The sequence below is a fragment of the Stegodyphus dumicola genome, chromosome 3 (genome assembly GCF_044657685.1).
Source record: "Stegodyphus dumicola isolate Sdum_Otavi_A_Nest chromosome 3, ASM4465768v1".
NCBI lineage: Eukaryota > Metazoa > Arthropoda > Arachnida > Araneae > Eresidae > Stegodyphus > Stegodyphus dumicola.
This window is the reverse complement of record NC_140770.1, coordinates 277636215-277656152: the sequence shown is the minus strand read 5'-3', so window position 1 is coordinate 277656152 and position 19938 is coordinate 277636215. Positions and strand designations below refer to the sequence as shown.

Below are 19938 nucleotides of genomic sequence, written 5' to 3'. Positions count from 1 at the left end.
CGAAAGAGAGTTAAACCATACAAGTAAATATATTTTGTTTAATTGTGAAGTTTATAGCCGTTTTTATCTCTCAGCAAGGTCTTTCAAATACATCAAGTGATGTTTTGAAATCTCAGGAGGAGTACCGACAATAAATAAATCGTGCTCACTTCATATATCAGCGTATCCTTCAACAAACTTTTTATCTTGCACCATTTGGCAGTTTAACAACCTGTTTCAATTTTTGTTTCCCCGGGCAAAAGATATTTCTAAGAATCTTTGTGAATTGTTTGGAAAACGGCCAGAATTTACAAAGCACAAGAATATCGAAGACAATTTTCGTTTTCCATCTTAATATGTACTTGAACGACAAACTAATTTTTCTCTCCTCGTAGTGTTTGTGTTAAATTTTTTTTTTCATTTCATTCAAAAGAAATAAATGAATGTTTCAGCATTCTTCAATTACTTAACGAAAGACTTTGAATACTTCGAGCATATTTCAGTATACAATTTCCGTCACTGAGAAAAAGCAAGCATCTAAGTAATTTTCTCTTAAGCATCTTAGTAAGCCATTACTTTAAACGCTACGAATTATCCTTGTTTTCTTATTTTACCCTTTTTTTGTTACAATTTTGATTAATTTCTAGCTACACTAATTTTAGAAATTACAATAGGAGCACCGAGAAACAGTACTTGCCTCCTGTAAAATTAATCATCCCTGTTCTTGAGTCAGCAGAGGAATTATTTTGCACTGTTTATGACTATATATATATAAAGAAGAAAGTCTGTTTTTGTTCTCCAATAACTCAATCACTACTATAGCCATCGTCACCAAACTTTCTATAATTCTTTTTCTGGGTCCTGCAAAAGGCCGACGTCCACTCCCCCCCAAAAAGGTAAAATCAGATATATTAATTAAAAACCCCGAAAAACGATCATTGTTCCGAATGCAAGCTGGATATGAAAATCTGCTTTATTTCGAAAGTTGTTGCCACTGCTCGCTTTCAAATCTTAGAGTCTGTTGATAAAAAAATTTCTAAGTTTTATGATGAAATAAAAATAGCATTTCCAAACATTAAATACATTATTTCCGATTCCAAAAATTCTTGGGAAGCCATTTCGGCTATCCCCATCTTCGTACGACTTTAATGAGCCGAGATATTAATTAAAAACTCTGAAAACACTCATTTTTGCGCACATTTTTCCGAGTGGCAACAATCTCGCGAATTGGAGATAAAAATGCTTTATTTCGAAAAGTGTTGCTACTGCTCCCTTTTAAATCGTAGAGCTTGTTAATCAAAAATGTGCAAGTTTTACAAAATCTATATATATAAGGAAGAAGGTCTGTGTGGTTGTTTGTTCGCGTTATCGATTTCTCAAAACTTTCTACAATGACCAATTTTTTTGCACGATTCAATTTTTTTGCACGATGACCAATTTTTTTTGTCACATTCAATCGACTAAAATTAAATATAGGTGAAATATTGGATGGAACTTGTGCTTTTACGACCATTTGATTAGAAAGACGAAAATCATTAATAACCGCGTGCCATTATTGCTGAAATAATGAGAGAGAATTAAGTTTATTTTTATATCGAAATTTTTTGTGTGGGTTCCATATCGCATCAAATAGAAAAATATATGGCTATGAATCGTATTTTTTGCACCGTTATTAGAGGAGGATTACAACGATATCATTCTCTCTGTTGCTAGATGTCTTACTCTCAATGTAACTTAACTGCCATCGGGTACTTCCGCTAGTATTGCTATAAATAAAATCCTCAATACTTTACAGATTTTTAAAAATGTTACTTTTATCGTAGAAGATAATTTTATGCCATAATTAGAAAACTTAATTTTTTTAGTCCAAAGGGATTTGAATCCCGAAAAACTATTAGTTTCGTTTTGGCATTTTGCGTCGGACTCATAAATGTTGGTTCACTTTTCAAACTGTTGCCATAAAATGTTAGAGTCCTGCATTATATTTGAAGAAATTAAATAATGAAAATCTGCGTAAACGTATGTATATTTCTCACATTGTCATAAAATAACGGTACATAGAGTCATCGAATTTTGAATAACGTAATCCTCCAACGAATATGAGCATGTGGAAGACCAAATTTGAAATTTGAAATTTGTTTTATGATCGATTTCCTATTTTTTAAAACTTTGACGAATTTTTGATTAACAAACTCAAGGATTTCCAAGCGAGCAATGGCAACGTTGTGCAGAAAAAACATTTTTATCTCCAGCGCGTGAGTCTCTGTATCGGAAATTCTAAAGATATGCTCGTTTTAAAACTATTTTGCGATATTGCTGTTGCACTGGATCTTATGGTTTAAGTGCGAGGAACATGATATTTAATAAAGAAAGGTAACACACAAAATGTTAAAAAACGGCCCTATGGACGTAATTTAAAATCTGAAACATTTCAGATTTTTTAATTTTTTTATTATTATTATTATTTTTTTTTTTTTTTTTTTTTACGGCCAGGTGCCAGACGGAGTTTCTATATACTGAATATATATACGGAATTCAGCTGAAATAATTGTTCTTTATGCGCACTTCATTTTTTCAGTTTTCTTCCTTTCGCTCTTATTCAGGAGTAACTTAAAATACACGAATTTTACTTCCAATGTCTTCTCACCAACTATAATGAAATGTTAAGAATAGAACACATGAAATGGTACGATTTTTTATTGCGAACTTCAGACAGCCTGAATTGGGAAAACCCGAAGTGGGACATCACAGCTAAGGGAGCAAGTTTATTTATCACCCACAATAATGAAAAGTTGGGAATGGAAAACCTGAAATGGCACGATTTTTATTGCGAACTTCAGAAAGCCTGAATCGAGAAAGCCCGAAGTGGGACACCACGACTAAGCTGGCGGTTTGAACGAAAGCAAATCAAAAGTGTTAAAAGGGAGCAAGCTTATCATTGAGTTAAATATCTCTGTGAAATAATCCATCCAAAAAGTTAAACTTCGTCTTTAATTTTACCCCATCCATTTTGCAACAACTTTCTTTTCAGTCAGCAGCCACGCGGATGTTCCCCACCACTAGAAGATACTCCAGCGCACAACAAAATGACCATTATTATAAAAGTGGAGCTGCGAGGGAACAGAAGTGTGCGATAGGGTGTTTCAGGCAAAGGGGAGAGATGCCGTTTGCATAGAGTACTGTCCATTAATTATGCATCATTAACGTTACAATGTCCGGAAGAAACATCGCGCAGGCCGGGCATAATGAAGGCCTGCATCATTTATTAGCTCGCATTAATATGGCTTCCCCTGCAGTCCGTTTACGCGGAGGCCACCTTAATTACGAAGCCAGTGGTGTTTTATTAGTTTAAGCTGCGAGAAAGAGAAGTAATGACCATGTGCTACTAAAAGAACGTGGAGGGGGGGTAATTTTTTTTACGCTTACCCACCGTTCGACTATTAAATTATCTTCAAAATGAAATTTTCGTACTAAAAATGCTAGTTTCGGGAAAATAGGAAACGTTAGACTGTTCCTTCGAGGCGCATTATTAAACTTCGAAAAAGGACTTTTTTTAACTGTAACTGTAATTTTGTTTTAATGAGAATTTTCTTATATTTTGGGAATAAAATGTAAATGAAATATTCATGTAAGATAAATTCTTGCTTCCACATTTCAGTTCGAGGCATTGTTAAAAGAGCAAAATTTTTCGCTGTTGCCGCTATTTTTTACCACTTTTCAGCAAAATATATAATATGAAATCAGGTACATATGATAAAATTAATATCTCAATTCCTTGCGTACTTTTTAGTCTACCCTTTTTTGGGGCCCCTACCTTTTTTTGGGAGTCCACAAGTGGTCGAGCGGTAAGTTCGCTGTACACTCATACTTCGACCTGGGTGTGATTCCAGGCAAACGGACTGGCTGAATGGACGCTTTCCTGGTTTCTTCCATGTATAACGTGGATACGAGAGCCTTCGAGTGCTTTATCATAATCAAGTAAACTGAACCAACTATTGATTAAACTTGTAGCGATAGGGTCTGAAAATAAAAAAAAAAAATATATTGGCAGCATTTTAGCCTGTAAATTCTAGTTTACGGGTAACTTTCTTAAACATGTGATTCACCTTACTTCTGTTATTTATGTTCCAACTCATTGTAGCATTATCCATTGCTGTTATGTTCGATCTTTCTCGAAATCCCAGTATTTTGTTCGCCTCCCTACTGTTTCGTTCCTCCGATAACCTTCCTAGGCACTGAGGTCAAGACTCATAAGTGAGGCGCTTCCTCAACTTATGGTTCAATCCGTCAGATGTTGTGAATGTTGTTAAGCTATCCGGAGGTGATTTCTAGCTTAAGAAACTTTCCAAACATGTGATTTCGCCTTGCTTCTGTTATTTACGTTCCATTTCATCGCAGTCTTACCTACTTTTGATGTGTTTGAGCTTTCGAAATCCGAGTCTTTTTGTTCGTCCTCTTTCGTTCCTCCGATGCCCTTCTTGGGTGGTTGGTTAGTTGGTTGACTTTTAATGGCACAAAACCTTCAAGGTTAATATGCGCCAAACGAATGGTGAATAAAATCCAAAAGGCTCAAGCACACTGTATCAGATGAATAGGTGCCACTTTTGGGCATTGCGGTCAAGACTCATTCATGTGAAGTGCCCTTGAAGCTTTAAAAGTTAATTGTAATACTAGCATGAAACTATTTCTTATTGGAATGTAGATTTCTTTTAAAGAAATAATATTGTAATAGTTTAAAATAATTTATCATGACTTCATTTCATTTTTTATGTTTTTATTGTAACCGCGTTCTTCGGAGATGCAATTACTGGCATAATTTTCTTCTGTAAATTTTCACGCAATAAAATTAGTTGAAAAGGGTGAAACTCCAGGAAATCCACCATATTTTTCAGTTCTAAGATACCGCTGAATAATTCTAAGACATTACTTCAATTTCAGTGCCATAAACGGAAAAAGCGAGCTATTCTATGAAAACAAAACACATTTCGGAATTAGTTTTTTTATTAATTTCGAGTTGTTAAAACAGCACTCCTCTTTAAATTAATAATTTGGCAAACCTTATTGCCCCCCCCCGAAATATTCAGTAATTCAGAATCATCTTCCTTTCTCGAACATAATCGATTTGAAAACGCATTATTTTTCTTTTTATTTTGCTGAAAAAATGAAAAAAGTGCATTTCAGAAATAAAGAAATGCGTCTTTTAATAATGGTAATTTTATTCAGTACATGCAGAATCAGTAATTAAAAAAATCTGCAAAATAAAAAAGTGCAAAAGGACTTGTATTCATAGCCTTAAAAATCTTTGTTAGTCTAAAAGGCGTTAGCACAGAAGAGCTATTAATTTCGTTTTGACATTTTGCGTCGATTCACTATAAATGCCGGTTCACTTTTCAAACTGTTGCCACCAAATATTACAGCCCTGTATTATATTTAAAGAAATTAAATAATGAAGAAGCTGCTCGAACGTATGGTATGTTTCGCGCATTGTGATAAAACAACGGTACCTAGAGCCATCCAGTTTGGAATAACGTAGGCTTCCACCGAAAATGGGCATCTGAAAGTCCAAATTTGGAATTTATTTTATTGTTGATTTCATGTTTTGTAATACTTTAACGAATTTTCGATTAACAAACTCAACGATTTCAAAGCGAACCATGGCAATATCGTACGAAAAAAAAAAAAAAAAAAAAAAAAAAAAAAATATCTCCAGCGCGTGAAACTGTGTATCGGAAATTCTAAAGATAGACTCGTTTTGAAATCATTCTGCGATATTGCTGTTGAACTGAATTTTATGGTTTAAGTTCGAAAAACGTGATATTTAATAAATAAAGGTAACACACAAGACGTTAAAAAAAAAAAAAAAAAAGCCCCTTTGGGCGTAATGTAAAATGTGAAAGTTTTCGGATTTTTTTTCTTTTTAACTCTTATGTTTATCTTACGTTTACGGACCAAATTTCAATAAAAGCTTTATTATTTTTTTCTTAAATCACTTCTTAATACATTTTTGAACAGCCTAAGTGACAAAGGATTTGGAAGTACTTTTTTTAAAATTATCTCACACAGCCGATGGGCAATGACTGAAGTAGAGAGGGTTGCCACTATTTCCTCAAGAAATCTAAAGGCATTGAAAAAAAAAATTCTTCTGATAACTTACCAAAGAGCAAAAGCTCGCAAAATTGGATAAAAGAAATAAAACACCATTTTAATGTGTGTGTTGGGGGAGGGCAGGAGAAACATTATGTTAGTATAAATTTAGGAAAAAAAAAAAAAAAAAAAAAAAAAAAAACAGTTTTTAATGATACCTAATAAAATATAACCCAAAACTTCGTACGGCATACCTTTCTATTTATTGAAAACAACGAAACAGACTTCATTTACAAACTATGAAGTGAAAGGAATAGAAAATGGTACTTTATTTTAAAGCTCATTGCTATGTAAAATATAGAATTGGCGAGAGCTGCAAGAGATTTTTTTAATAGTGATTTCAACAATGGCATCTTCAAGCTCAGTTATCTGTAAAATTCCCTCCTGTTAAGAGATACCCAACATTTCTGGGAATTAGATTCATAAATTCCTTTGCCTTAAGAAATTGGTTCCAGCAAATCGTAAGCGGTTTTGAATATTTCCTTTCCAGAACATCGAAATTGCCTTCCATGACTTGGAAACACATGTTCCTAAAAATTCGAAGATATAAATCCTTCCTACCGGCACACAGCCTTCGACAGCCCGTCTGCCACCGCCAAAGCATGACAAAGTGATTCAATACCTAAGCTTCTTTGTCTTGCTTCAAGCTAGCTATCAGTCCGCCCCCCCCCCATTTTTATCAGAGAGGTGTTTTTGTTCCTAAAAAGTCCTTATAATCCCCTGTAACTTTGAAACTACGTCGGAAGGGCTATTTCTCTTGCTTAATCTTTATCTGTCAGCGAATCTTCTTTTAGAAAGCCTTTATTTTTTTTTTTTTTTTATTCTGGTTGCATAAAATGGTTGAAACTAGCAGCATTTTGCAAACGCCTGCAGCAAACTTTTTGCGGTGACAATCGAATGAGATCAGGAGGAAGACCAGAATTTTGAGGCTTCGTTTTTGGATAAAGATCGCAGAATAAAAGTGAGTGTTCCACCCAAGAAAGTTGTAAGACTTCTACTTAGACTTTAAATTCTTGTGCTATTGTGAAATCGTACGCTTTGTTTAAGTTTTTTTTGATAAACACTTTTTTAAAGCACCAGAGGAGATTTTAATCACGATGGTTACTTTTTGTGCCGATCATTTTCGTGTCCGTATCACTTTTCAAATAATAAGGTGTTGCTATCAAATGTTATCGCCGTGCATTAATTTTAAAGCAAAAAATCTAGCGAATATAAAAAAAAGGGTTGATAACACTTATTAATTTTATCAAAAATCGAACGATATCTCTAGAACACAATGAAAACTTTAAACGAAGAGAAAAAGTTGGTCATTTTAAGTAAATTTTTTCAGGAGATGTTCTTAAAAAAGATTATTGAAAACTACTTGAAGCCATCTATAATCGATCTTCCCCCCCCCCGCACCCCACCCTGAAGATTGGTGAGTGGGAAAAAAATTCAGAAAACTTTAGTTTACAGGTAAGGAAAATTAATTTAAATTTGAGTTTTATGCAAATCTTGTAATATTAACTTTCCACCGGGATATTTAATTTTAAAATTTGCGATTTTTGACATCACTTAAAACTTGTTTCGAGGAATCGGTTAATAAAGCTAGAATAATTCGACGAAATAAGTTTAAATGAAGCGCATTAAAATGTGTATAATTTAATAGGCGTAAGAGGAAATCATATAGGTTCCCCGTTATTTATTTTTTTATAATTTATTTTATTTTTTTTTCTTCTCCGACATTAATGGAACTGTAATGTTTCAGTGGGCTCCCAGTCGTCAGACTGTAATCAACACTACTACACTGAAATACTAAAAAGATTTCGTGAAAAAATTAGGGAAAAAGGCCACAATTGTGGAGTGATGGATGGCTGTTGCACCCGTTCACACGACCCTATCTGTCAAGCAGTTTCTGACCAGCAGAAACATGACTGACGGGGTATCCTCCTTATTCACCTGATTTGGCTCCATGCGACTTTTTTTTTTATTTCCTAAAGTTAAATCTTGCTTAAAGGGAAGCAATTTTACCTCAGTTGAAGAACTGTTACCAGCAATGGCAGCACCGAATGCAGAAGTGTGTGAATGCTGAAGGGGACTACTTTGAAGGTGATAATGTCACGGAGAACTAATTCTGTAAATACAAGGATTTATTGAAGTAGTCTCCCTTTTTTTTTTTTTTTTTTAATGTGTGTGTCACTTCTCGTATTTCTATACTATACATTTACAATCTATGTACACTATACATTTTGTTTCACTAATATTAAATACATAAAATTAAATTCCCTAATATTAAATATATAATATAAATATTAAATACAATAAATTAAAATTACGTATATTAAATACGTAAATAATTACAAATAAAATAATTATTCACTAATATTATTAATATAAATGAGCTAACATTTAATTGAGAAAATGCTAACATTAAGTTACGAATATTACGTAATATTATCAGAAACGAGAAAATATTCGCCTTTTGCCTTCAACAGTTGAGGCTGCTATGTTCTTTCGGCATGTGTTTTGTTTTAAAGAAAACATAATTTAATTTAAAGTTCAGATCTGCATTAACGCACGAGTTGCGTCACTTCCCGAATAAATTGAATGTAAGTGCCGCTAAAGCATATTGAGAATCTTTCAGACGGATGTCCTTCCTGTCTATTGCATTAAATATATTGACGTTTGGGAGCATTGAAGGACAATGTTGATGGTATAAGAATCGTTAACAGCCAAGAACAAAAATAGAAACGATGCGGTTAAGAAGTAGTACTGTAACTAGAGCAACGATAACTGTCTGACTGAGAAGTGACCTTTTAAGCGGAGTTAAAAAGACGACAAACTAATTCTTAAGATCTGCTTATTAATTTTAAAACTTGGCCTTATTTATATTTCATTTTTTATTTATTTAAAAAAAAAATTGTGAGGTCGACTTTGTTGTAAAGCTAACATCAAAATCAGAGACACATAGAAAATTTATCAAAAGTTTAAGCGTACTACTGCGTAGCTTAGAGTTACGTTCCGTATACTGATTCTGGCCTGTAGGTGGCGAATTCCCAATAGACGTGTGCGTGTATAAGAACAGAAACTGAAAACAGAGCACTCTACATACTGCCCTCACCTAGCATTCTGTAGGCACACAATTTTGACACTGCGCATATAAATAATATGTACTAAAAATATACAGTGCATATTTGTAAAGATTTTTTATTTTCTCTTATTGCGTCCTATATTCCTATAAAGCTTTGGCTCAAACGCTTGAACAAACTCGGCTAGTAAGAAACTAACTCCTATTTGAAGCAATTGCCCCGGTTGGCCATGAAAAAAATAAACGAAAATCTGCGTCGCTGCCAATGCTCTCCAATTTAAAAAAACCCATTTCTTATAGACACGTAGCTTATTTGCATCCTATTGGAAGCTGACAAAAAGTAGAAGTGATAGCATAAATGAAATAATAAGATAATGCATTAAATAAGAGAAACCTGACATCTGCTGTACTTGAACATAGACAATGCGTTATTTTTCATTGTATTAGCATCAAAATAATTTTTAAATGTATATTATTTTAAAACACTGCGTTAATAAACGAAATTTGCAAGACTGTAGCACAAAAATATACAAGATATATATTACTTAGAATAATACGTAACGCTGTGTTAATATAAAATATATATAAAGGTGTAACACAAAAATATGTAACAGTTACATATATTACTTAAAATAATATATAACACTGTGTTAATAAATAAAACCTAGCAGTATAACACAAAAAATATATAACAGTGTTATATATTATTTTAAATAGTAGTCGTCAACTGGCCTTTATTTTTAGCAACCGTTGCTCATAGACAAATTTGGCAAACAAACTTCCAATAGGAATGTTTTAAATGACAAAGATTCACCTTTTCACATTCTAAAATTTAAACTCATTTTATATAAAATATGAAATCTAACTTTTCACACCTTCCTCCGGTTCCTGTACTTATATTCTATGTAAACTTTGTATTCGCTATGGAAAGTGAAACACAAAAGGTTGACCTCGTGCGACAAGAATTGACCCAAATACGTGATATTAAAATCAAGAAATCTATTCAGGGGTCGTTCATAAATTGAAGGGCGAAATGTTTTTTCATTTTCGTGTAGCTAAAAATGAAATATAATCGATTAATAAATAACATCAGGTGTGTGTGTGTGTGTGTGTTCAGTTATGGCAAAGCACACGAGGGTTATCTGTCTAAGGGGAGGGATGCCTTCGTGGAGGACTTTCTAAGGGAAACTGGCTCGTATACACGTTACACATGGGGAAAACCACGAAAACGCCCATGCAGCCAGCCCGTTCGCGGGATTCGAACCTCGGACCGAACTACCAGTGTTCAGCGACTTTACTGCTCAGCCGCTGGTGGGCTAAATAACATCAGAAAGTTTTTGATGTTATTAAAATATTAATCGACTCTTAATGCATGCGACAGAGTCAAAATATTAATCGACTCTTAATGCGACTCTAATGACTCTTAATGCATAATTGAATATGACATCAAAAATCTTAAATTTCGAAGTTAAATATTTCGTTATAGGAATGTGAAACTAAGTTTGATTTTTTATAACGACGGCAAAATTTTCTTATACCTAAGTACAGGAAACGGAATTATATGCAAAATTTTCATCCCAAAGGGCATTAGCCCAGAAGGGCTATTAATTTCGTTTTTCCATTTTGCTTTGATTCACTATAAATGTCGGTTCACTTTTCAAATTGTTGCCACCAAATATTATCACCCTGTGCTATATTTAAAGAAATTAAATAATGAAGAATCATATGAATGTATGTTTGTATGTATGTATGTTTCTATGTATGTTTGTATGTATGTTTGTATGTATGTTTGTATGTATGTTTGTACGTATGTTTGTACGTATGTTTGTATGTATGTATGTTTGTATGTATGTTTGTACGTATGTTTGTACGTATGTTTGTACGTATGTTTGTACGTATGTATGTATGTTCCTCGCATTGTGATAAAACAAGAGTACCTGGAGCCATCCAGTTTTGAATAACGTAATCTTCCACGGAATAAGCGCATCTGGAAGCCCTACTTTGGAATATGTTTTATCATCCGTTTCATATTTTGTAACACTTCAACGAATTTTTGATTAAGAAACTCAACGATTTCAAAGCTAGCAATGGCAACATTCTATAAGGGGAAAAAAAAAAAAAAAAAAAAAAAACCTTTTCATCTTCAGCTCACGAGACCATTATTTTGCGATATTGCTGTTGAATTGAATTTTATGGTTTAAGTGCAAAGAACATTTAATAAACAAAGGTAACGCACAAAAGGTTAAAAAGTGTCCTTTTGGGCGTAATGTAAAATCTGAAAGCTTCCAGATTTTTTAAAATTTGAAAACACGAATCTTTGATTCATTTAAAATCTGTACGGAGTTGGAAGTACAGAGGGTGTTTACACATTTTAGAATGATTTTGGGAGGACGAGTTTAATTAATGTTTCAGAAAATACTCTTCACGTTTTTATATTCGATCTGATAGCCTTTTTCCTGGTCTATAACTCCATGGTAGAAGGGGCTTTCGTAAAAATTACAGGGGTAATGATTTGCATTCCTCACCCACAGTTCCCATAATGTTTAAATTGCAAAGTATATTTCTTTAAGTGTCCGCTCCGATAGCGTTTCTCCTGGACTACAAGGGCTTTTCGTAAAATTTACAGGCGTGCTGTTTTCCATCATTTTTTCTGTTAATCGTGGTTGGTTTGCCATTAGAAAAAACTCTTTTCAAGAGAATAACTGCACTATAGTCCGTTAGTGAACGTTCAGGGGACTTCAGGTAACACATGCATAGATCTTCATTTTTCTAAGGAATGCAGTGGTACTTTTCGAACCAGAGCTGTCTATTGCTATATATGAAATTTCATTCTTTCTTTGAAGTTCCAGTCTTTGAAAATTTCTTGTTTGAAGTGGAATTTATTTTGTGAATATAGGATGTTAAACCCTCTCGATTGATAGAACGCAGAGTTGATTTTAACATTTTTAAAAATTTCTCATAGTCAGGGAATCTTGTGACAACCATAAACCCTTTACTGAAACTTTCTTTGCATTGACCGAAGCAGGTTTGTACCTCTTTTCTCCTTGTTTTTAACAAAAAGGTTTAATAGACTTCTTTTTTTCCTGCTGCAGTCATTTAAATAAACGCATGCTTCATTCCGGATTACAATTTTTTTTTTTTTTTTTCCAATTTATCTTCTGCTAAGCCGTTTCGTTCAAACTGTTCTGCGTGGATGCGTCGGCAAAAGCTGGTGAACATTAGGTTTCAGTTGCAAATACTGGCTTATTTTTTAATTTATTGTTGCTACAGATGTATTTAAATACTTCGAAATTGATTTCTGCGTCGGTGGAATTTCTCTTGATATCAACGTATTTAGCTTTAGAAACAGTACGTACCCTTTTGGGGTCTATGTTTGGAGTCTTCTTTCAACGCAGAAGTAATGACAGTTTTTCCCTTTCCGATTAATAATCTTGCTAATTTTGCATTTAAAAATTTTAATACCGTGCATTTCACATTTTCGAATTATGGATTTTAAGATTTAAGTAAGCATCTTTAAGCAGTTTCTTGACATTCAAAGCAAACATGGACATATCTGCGAGATCAATATTTCGAAGAACGATGCGGCAGGCGAAATCTCCCAGTTTCCTTCCCCTTTCAAAGAAGAAAGATTTCTAAACTCAGAAATATGGCAATGGCGTTCGTTACATTCTGAAATTCCGTCCTTTGTCTTTAATCCGATAATCTTCGTCGTATGTTCTGCACAGACGGATGAACGAGAAGAGAGGATTTTCGACAAGCAAAAAATTGCGCTACATGGAACAATTCCCTCTCTCTTTTTTTTCATCCTCCTTCGCTAACTAACGCAGAGAACTGAACCCAATCCACGCTTTCGATTTCGTATGCATCTGTTTACTTTTTGTTCCCCTGAGCCGATTATAAAAACGGCAGGAAACCCGTTTTCAAATCTAATTATACCTACAAGAAATAATGTTGGGGAAGAGAAAAGATAATTTTTTTTTTCCTTTCTGTTCTTCGAGGAATATCCATCTGGCAAAGATAGTGTATGCGAAAAATGAAATCGAAAGAATATTGAGGGCTCTATTCTAGAAAAAGAAAAATTCCTGTTCGAAGTGTTTGCATGTAATTAAAACTCTTATATTTTTTTCTTTTGCTTTTTGGATATATTTATTTTTTTTACAACTGATATGGCGTTAGCCATATAGCGTACTTTCTAATTTTTTCTTTCTTTGCTTTGGAAATATTATTAAAAAACTGAAAAGTTTCAGATTTTTAATGACGTCCAACGGGGCTTTTTTTGACATTTTGAGTGTTAACTTTATTTATTAACTATAATGCTCTTCTCACTTAAATCATAAAATTCAGTTCAAGACCAATATCGCAAAATAATTTTAAATTGAGCCTATCTTTAGAATTTCTGATACACAGCCTCACGCGGAGATAATTTTTTTTTTTTTCTGTACAACGTTGCCACTGCTCTCTTTGAAATCCTTGAGTTCGTTAATAAAAAATTCATTAAAATTTAAAATTCATTAAGGACCACCGTTCAAATCTGAAACCTTTCAGATTTTTTTTTTTATAGTTATTTGCTATAAAAATAATTTAAGAAGAGGAGCAAAATTTTTCAGCTCCCACTACGTAAATGTTGTGAAAGTATATACTGTTACGAATTTTGTATTTAGTTTGCTATTTTTAGTAGAATTGTAATTAAAATTGTTTTATTTTCCCGTGCAATGCAGCGCATGAAGAGTTTTCAAGAGTAAAAATAAAGGAGCACTCGCATTTGATAAATAGATCTCAGAATTTATATTTAAATTGAATAAATGCAATTGTGTGTTAGCTGTAATTCTACTCTTTTGCTTTCCAGAAACCTCGAGAAAATACCAGAAGCTTCTCGTGACTGATTAAAAAGCTGGAGTCTCAATTCAGTTGTTTACTAAGTTGTTTTAGTGAGTTGTCGTTTATTTAGCTGCTGTAATTTTGAGAAGGGAATAGCTTTCTCTGCGCTTTGAATTGTGTTCCATTTAACGTTTTAGTAATTTAGAATACAGCTACTGTTTATATTGCGTCATATTGAGAATACTGTACGAATATCTTTGAGGAATATTCCAGTTTTTGATTATATTTCTTGTGATAAGAATAAATTTTGTTAACTTTTTATCGGACTTGTACATTTAATCTATTATGAGCCCGTAGCATGCAAGTATATATTAAATTTAATTCGTTTGCGGTCTCACACTGATCAACGAAGTTCTTTTAGAATTTGGACGATAAAATGGATGTTCTTATACCTTTTGCATTTTAGACCATTACAATATTTTCTCAATATAAGGAAATAATACTTTAGAAAGCTTTTGGGTCTCCAAAATATGAGGCTTCCTTTTTTCTTCTTTTTCTACTGAGTATGGAAAAAGAACACCTTCAGGAAAGAGTTATGTTTTCAACAGCAACTCCATAAATCTGTAACAGGATGGAAAGAACATGGCTCACGCTACATTAACACCCATCGCCACCCAAACGCATTTGCGAAAAGTTTATGTACACTGTATTTTACGTTTTCTGGTTCCCACCCACCGACATCCTTTTATTCGAAATACTGCATTTGCTACGGAAACCCATCTATATCGGCGAGAAAAATGCAACTTAACAAAGAAGAAGAAAATCCCGAGATGAGTGAAATAATATTGGCTGGTGATTTTCCAAACATGATGGAAGGGCTTAATCTAGCTAGCGCCGCCTGTTTTCAGAGCAAGAGTGGTATTATCTTGACTGCATAAATTCTATTCAAATGAAATACAAGGTTTGAAAAAAATACAAACTTTACTTGCGAACAAATTGGCTTGTTACGATATACATTGAAGGAAAAGGATAAATACTGTAATAAACATTTAATTAAATATTCGAGTATATTTGTTTACACTATTTAACACTAAAATTTACAGTTTGAGATAAATGTTACCTCAAGTTGACAACGCATTTAAATCTTTCAGTTAAGTTTAAATATTACAAAAGTATGTTATTAAATATAACGTTAAGTTATTCTTTGTCTCTCTAACTAAGCAACGAAGCATCTGTATGCAGATATTTAATATTCGCATTATGGAAACGGGTGGCACGTAGAGCTACCAAAATTGGAACGCATGGTTCTCCTCCACGTGAACATTTGCACCACGAAGTCAGAATTTTGAATTTCGTATTTGTTTATTTCATACCAGCGGAATTACCAGTTAAGTCAGATTGAGAGTATTGTATCTAACAACAGAGAGAACGATACCAGTGTAATCCTTCTCTCATAACGATGCAAAAAATGATTCAGAGTCATACATTTTTCACTCTGGTGCGATATAGAGCCCACATAAAACATTTCCATAGAAAAATAGTCATTCTCTCTCATTATATCACCTACAATGGCACGCAGTTTTAAATGATTTTCATCTTTCCACTCAAATGGTCGTAAAAGATCAAGTTCCATCCAATATTTCGCCCATATTCGATTTTAGTCTACTTAAATGTGGCAAAAATTTCATCATAATAAATCAGAAATCAATAAAGCAAACAAACACACAAACAGGCATTTCTCTTTAGCAATGTAGATTATGTAAAACCTACAAATTCTTGATTAACAAACTACGATTTGAAAACGAGCAGTAGCAACGCTTTTCGAAATAAAGCATTTTTGTCTCCAATGCGTGAGACTCTTGCCATATTTCTTGTATTGTGATAGAACAATGGTACACAGAGCCATCGAATTTTGAACGACGTAATCCTCCTGCGAATATGGGCATGTGGAAGACCAAATTTGAAATTTGGAATTTGTTTTATCATCGATTTCCTATTTTGTAAAACTTTAACGAATTTTTGATTAACAAATTCAAGGATTTCAAAGCGAGCAATGCAATACTGTACGGAAGGGGGCGAAACTTTTTATCTCCAGCGCGTGAGTTTCTGTATCGGAAATTCTAAAGATATGCTCATTTTAAAACTATTTTGCGACATTGCTGTTGAACTTAATTTTATGGTTTAAGTGCGGAAAACGCGATATTTAATAAATAAATGTAACACACAAAATGTTGAAAAAACGCCCCTTCGGACGTAATTTAAAATCTGAAACATTTCAGATGTGGACGTCGACATTTTCTAGGACCTAGAAAAGAATGATGGGAAGTTTGATGACGATAGCTTTATAGTAGCGACCGAGTTATTAGGCAACAAACAAACGAACTTTCTTCTTTATATATATAGATTTTGTACGAATTTAATGAAATTTTGTAAGGCAAACTCGGCGATTTTAAATCGAACACTGTCTGAAACAAAATATTTTCATTTCTAGCATTTAGAGTGTTGCCATTGGGTAAAATATAAAGCATTGAACTTTCGCTTTTAATCGGCAACAAATACGGCTGTTTAAAACGGATGTATTGCCACTTAAAATATTTTCGTCTTCGACCGACCGAATGTGTTTCTATTTGGCTAAATGGAAGATATTTAAATTTCAAATTTAATCTGTTTGTTACTGAATAACAATACAAGCGATTTAAAAGCAATAAATGCAGTTCTTAATAATATTTTTCTTCCTTTTTTTTTAAATCTGATTTAAATAAAAGTGATTCACGAGAAGTCTAATTAGAAGCAGTAAACATTTTCATGAAATGATTAAAATCACGAAATATTTTTTTTTCTTTTTCTGATAACTATTTTAAGTTGCGAGCCATTTAAGAAGTCATTTCATTTATATTTAGTTCTTAATATTTTGCATCTGATATTCCAATAATAATAAGGTGACTGCAAAATTTCTAATTCTGCTTGCATATAATACCGTCTGCATCTAAAATAAAGTCTAACAGTTGCTTGCGTCTACTGTCTGTATCTATTGTAAAATAAAGTCTGACAGTTGCGATGAAATATTGTAGCAACACATGAATTGTAACTGTTTTCTTTCTTCTTTTGTTCAAATGGTAATATATTAATTTCTGATATTTTACAGCATTTTATAAATGTGGAACCAAATATAAAATTAGAATTTATTTTCAGCTTAACTTGAATTTTATTAGGTGAGATGGATTAATTGTATGAACTTGCAATAGTAAAGTGAAGCACATCTTGAACTCTTTTCGACTATTCGCTCGCAAGGCTAACGGCCTAAAATAGTAATTGTAAAAAAAAAAAAAAAAAAAAAAAAAAAAAAAAATCTGAAATGTTTCAGATTTTAAATTACGTCCAAAGGGGTGTTTTTTTTTTAACATTTTGTGAGTTATATTTATTTATTAAATATCACGTTCTTCGCACTTAAATCATAAAATTCAGTTCAACAGCAATATCGCAAAGTAGTTTTAAAATGAGCCTATCTTTAGAGTTTCCGATACACAGTCTCGCGCGCTGGAGATAAAAATGTTTTTTCTCTACAACGTTACCATTGCTCGCTTTGATATCCTTGAGTTTGTTAATCAAAATTTCGTTAAAGTTTCACAAAATATAAAATCGATAATAAAACAAATTCCAAATTTGGTCTTCCACATGCCTTTATTCGCAGTAGGATTACGTCATTCAAAATTCGATGGCTCTATGTACCGTTGTTTCATCACAATGAGAGAAATATACAAACATTTATGCAGATTTTTCATTATTTAATTTCTTTAAATATATCACAGGGCGATAATACTCTGTGGCAAGAATGTGAAAAGTGATTCGCCATTTGTAGTGAATCGACGCAAAATCGCGAAACGAAAACAATAGTCCTTCAGGGACAAATTCCTTTGGACTAAAAAGAGAAAATATAAAATGATTTTAATGAATTCAGCTTTAGTGTAATTTCATAAACATATTTAATATTTTAATTCATATTTCATAATTTAAATGCATTTTTACTGTCTTGTATGAAATAAAGGAAGTATTAGACAGTGGAAAATTTCTGGTGTCACATTTCAAAGGGAATAAATCCATTTTGACCATTCCTGAGCCCATTTGAACGATATTTTCACATGGCATTTGTAATTATGGACAGAATAAAGGACCTTTTTGGGCTCATTTAATTTCCTTTTAATATATATTAAAAGTTTTTACCCGGGCTTCAAATACTTCCAGCTTTACGTAAAAGTGTTTTACGTAACGAAAATTTTCATGTCAAATTAAAAAAATTATTTTGGAAAAATAATGAAATTAAGTTTTAATGCGATTTTCTAGTTCCTATACTTTCTGGTTCCTATACTTTATATTTGGGAAAATTTTATACTCGTCATGAAGAAATAAAATTAGAAGAATTTTAACTCCTGTACGACACAAATTCACCGGGTCATTTAATTTCAAAATTTTCAGCTTTTGATGTTATTTTTAACTTGTCCTGAAAGAAGTTTAATGATTTGAATTAAATGCAGTTTTAGTCTCGAAACACGATTTTGCGTTGTTTTACATTTTATTCGAGTCTGTTGCCATTCGGAAAAAAAGGTATTCTTTCATATAAAATCTATTATTAATTAAGGAAACTAAACTATTTAAAAGCAATAGATGCAATTCTTAAGAATATTACTTTTTACTTCCTTGTACGAAGTAAAAAGGAAGTATTGTAATCGCGAAATTTTTCAGGCATCATATTTCAGCGAAAATATCCATTTTGACCGTTATCGAATGCAATTTAAGGATGTTTTTGTGTCATCTGTACGTACGGACAGAATAAAGGATACTTTCCCCCCCCCAAAAAAAATTATAAAACTGATTTAAAGTGGCTTCAGAAGAGATTTTTTCACGGCGTAGGTGCGTACGTGTGTATGTATCTCGCGTAACTCAAAACGGGTAGTGTCAAGAACGTTGAAATTTTGTATATAGGACAACTATAGGATGCAGTTGCGCACCTCCCTTTTTGGTGCAAACTAGCAGTAAAAGTAAATATATATATCTGTTACTCGGCTCCGTGAGCTCAGTATTTTTTTCCTTATATGTTGGCCAATTATATATTTTTTGCTTTAAAAATGATTGAATTTGTGAGCATATATGCATATTCATCCAATATCCTATGAAATATTTAGTTATTGCACCTGGGCCATCTCTATCGATAATCTGTACTGATATATATTACAATTTAAAAAGCCTTTTTGGGCTATCGTTAAATTCCGAAATCTTTCAGACCTTTATTATTATTTAAATCAATCTGATTCAAAAGTTAAAAAAAAAAATTCTTAAAACCTTCATCTATTGTTTTTCAGTAGCTTAGTTTATTATTCAATAACAAAGAGACTGAATTCGAAGATCTTGCATTTTGCCGAACGGCAACAGACTCGAATGAAAAGTGAAACACATTGACAGCGGACATTTAACAGGAATCAATGAAACACTATGAATAACTGTCCTTTCGGACTAATAATAATATTGACAACTGACTACTTGTAATTAAAAGAATTGAACGAACACCATAAAAAATAGGAAAAAAAAAAATCTGAAATGTTTCAGATTTTAAATTGCGTCCAAAGGGGCGTTTTTTAACATTTTGTGTGTTACCTTTCTTTATTAAATATCATGTTCCTCGCACTTAAACCATAAGATCCAGTGCAACAGCAATATCGCAAAATAGTTTTAAAACGAGCATATCTTTAGAATTTCCGATACAGAGACTCACGCGCTGGAGATAAAAATGTTTTTTCTGCACAACGTTGCCATTGCTCGCTTTGAAATCCTTGAGTATGTTAATCAAAAATTCGTCAAAGTTTTAAAAAATAGGAAATCGATCATAAAACAAATTTCAAATTTGGTCTTCCACATGCTCATATTCGTTGGAGGAT

The 19938-nt window shown here is 32.8% G+C and overlaps 1 protein-coding gene across 6 annotated transcripts in view; it reads right to left on the bottom strand.

Moving 5' to 3' along the window:
• Nucleotides 1–19938, bottom strand: part of LOC118195103 (fasciclin-2-like) — a 292303-nt gene that overhangs the window by 87408 nt on the left and 184957 nt on the right. The gene's annotated exons all lie outside the window — the stretch shown is intronic.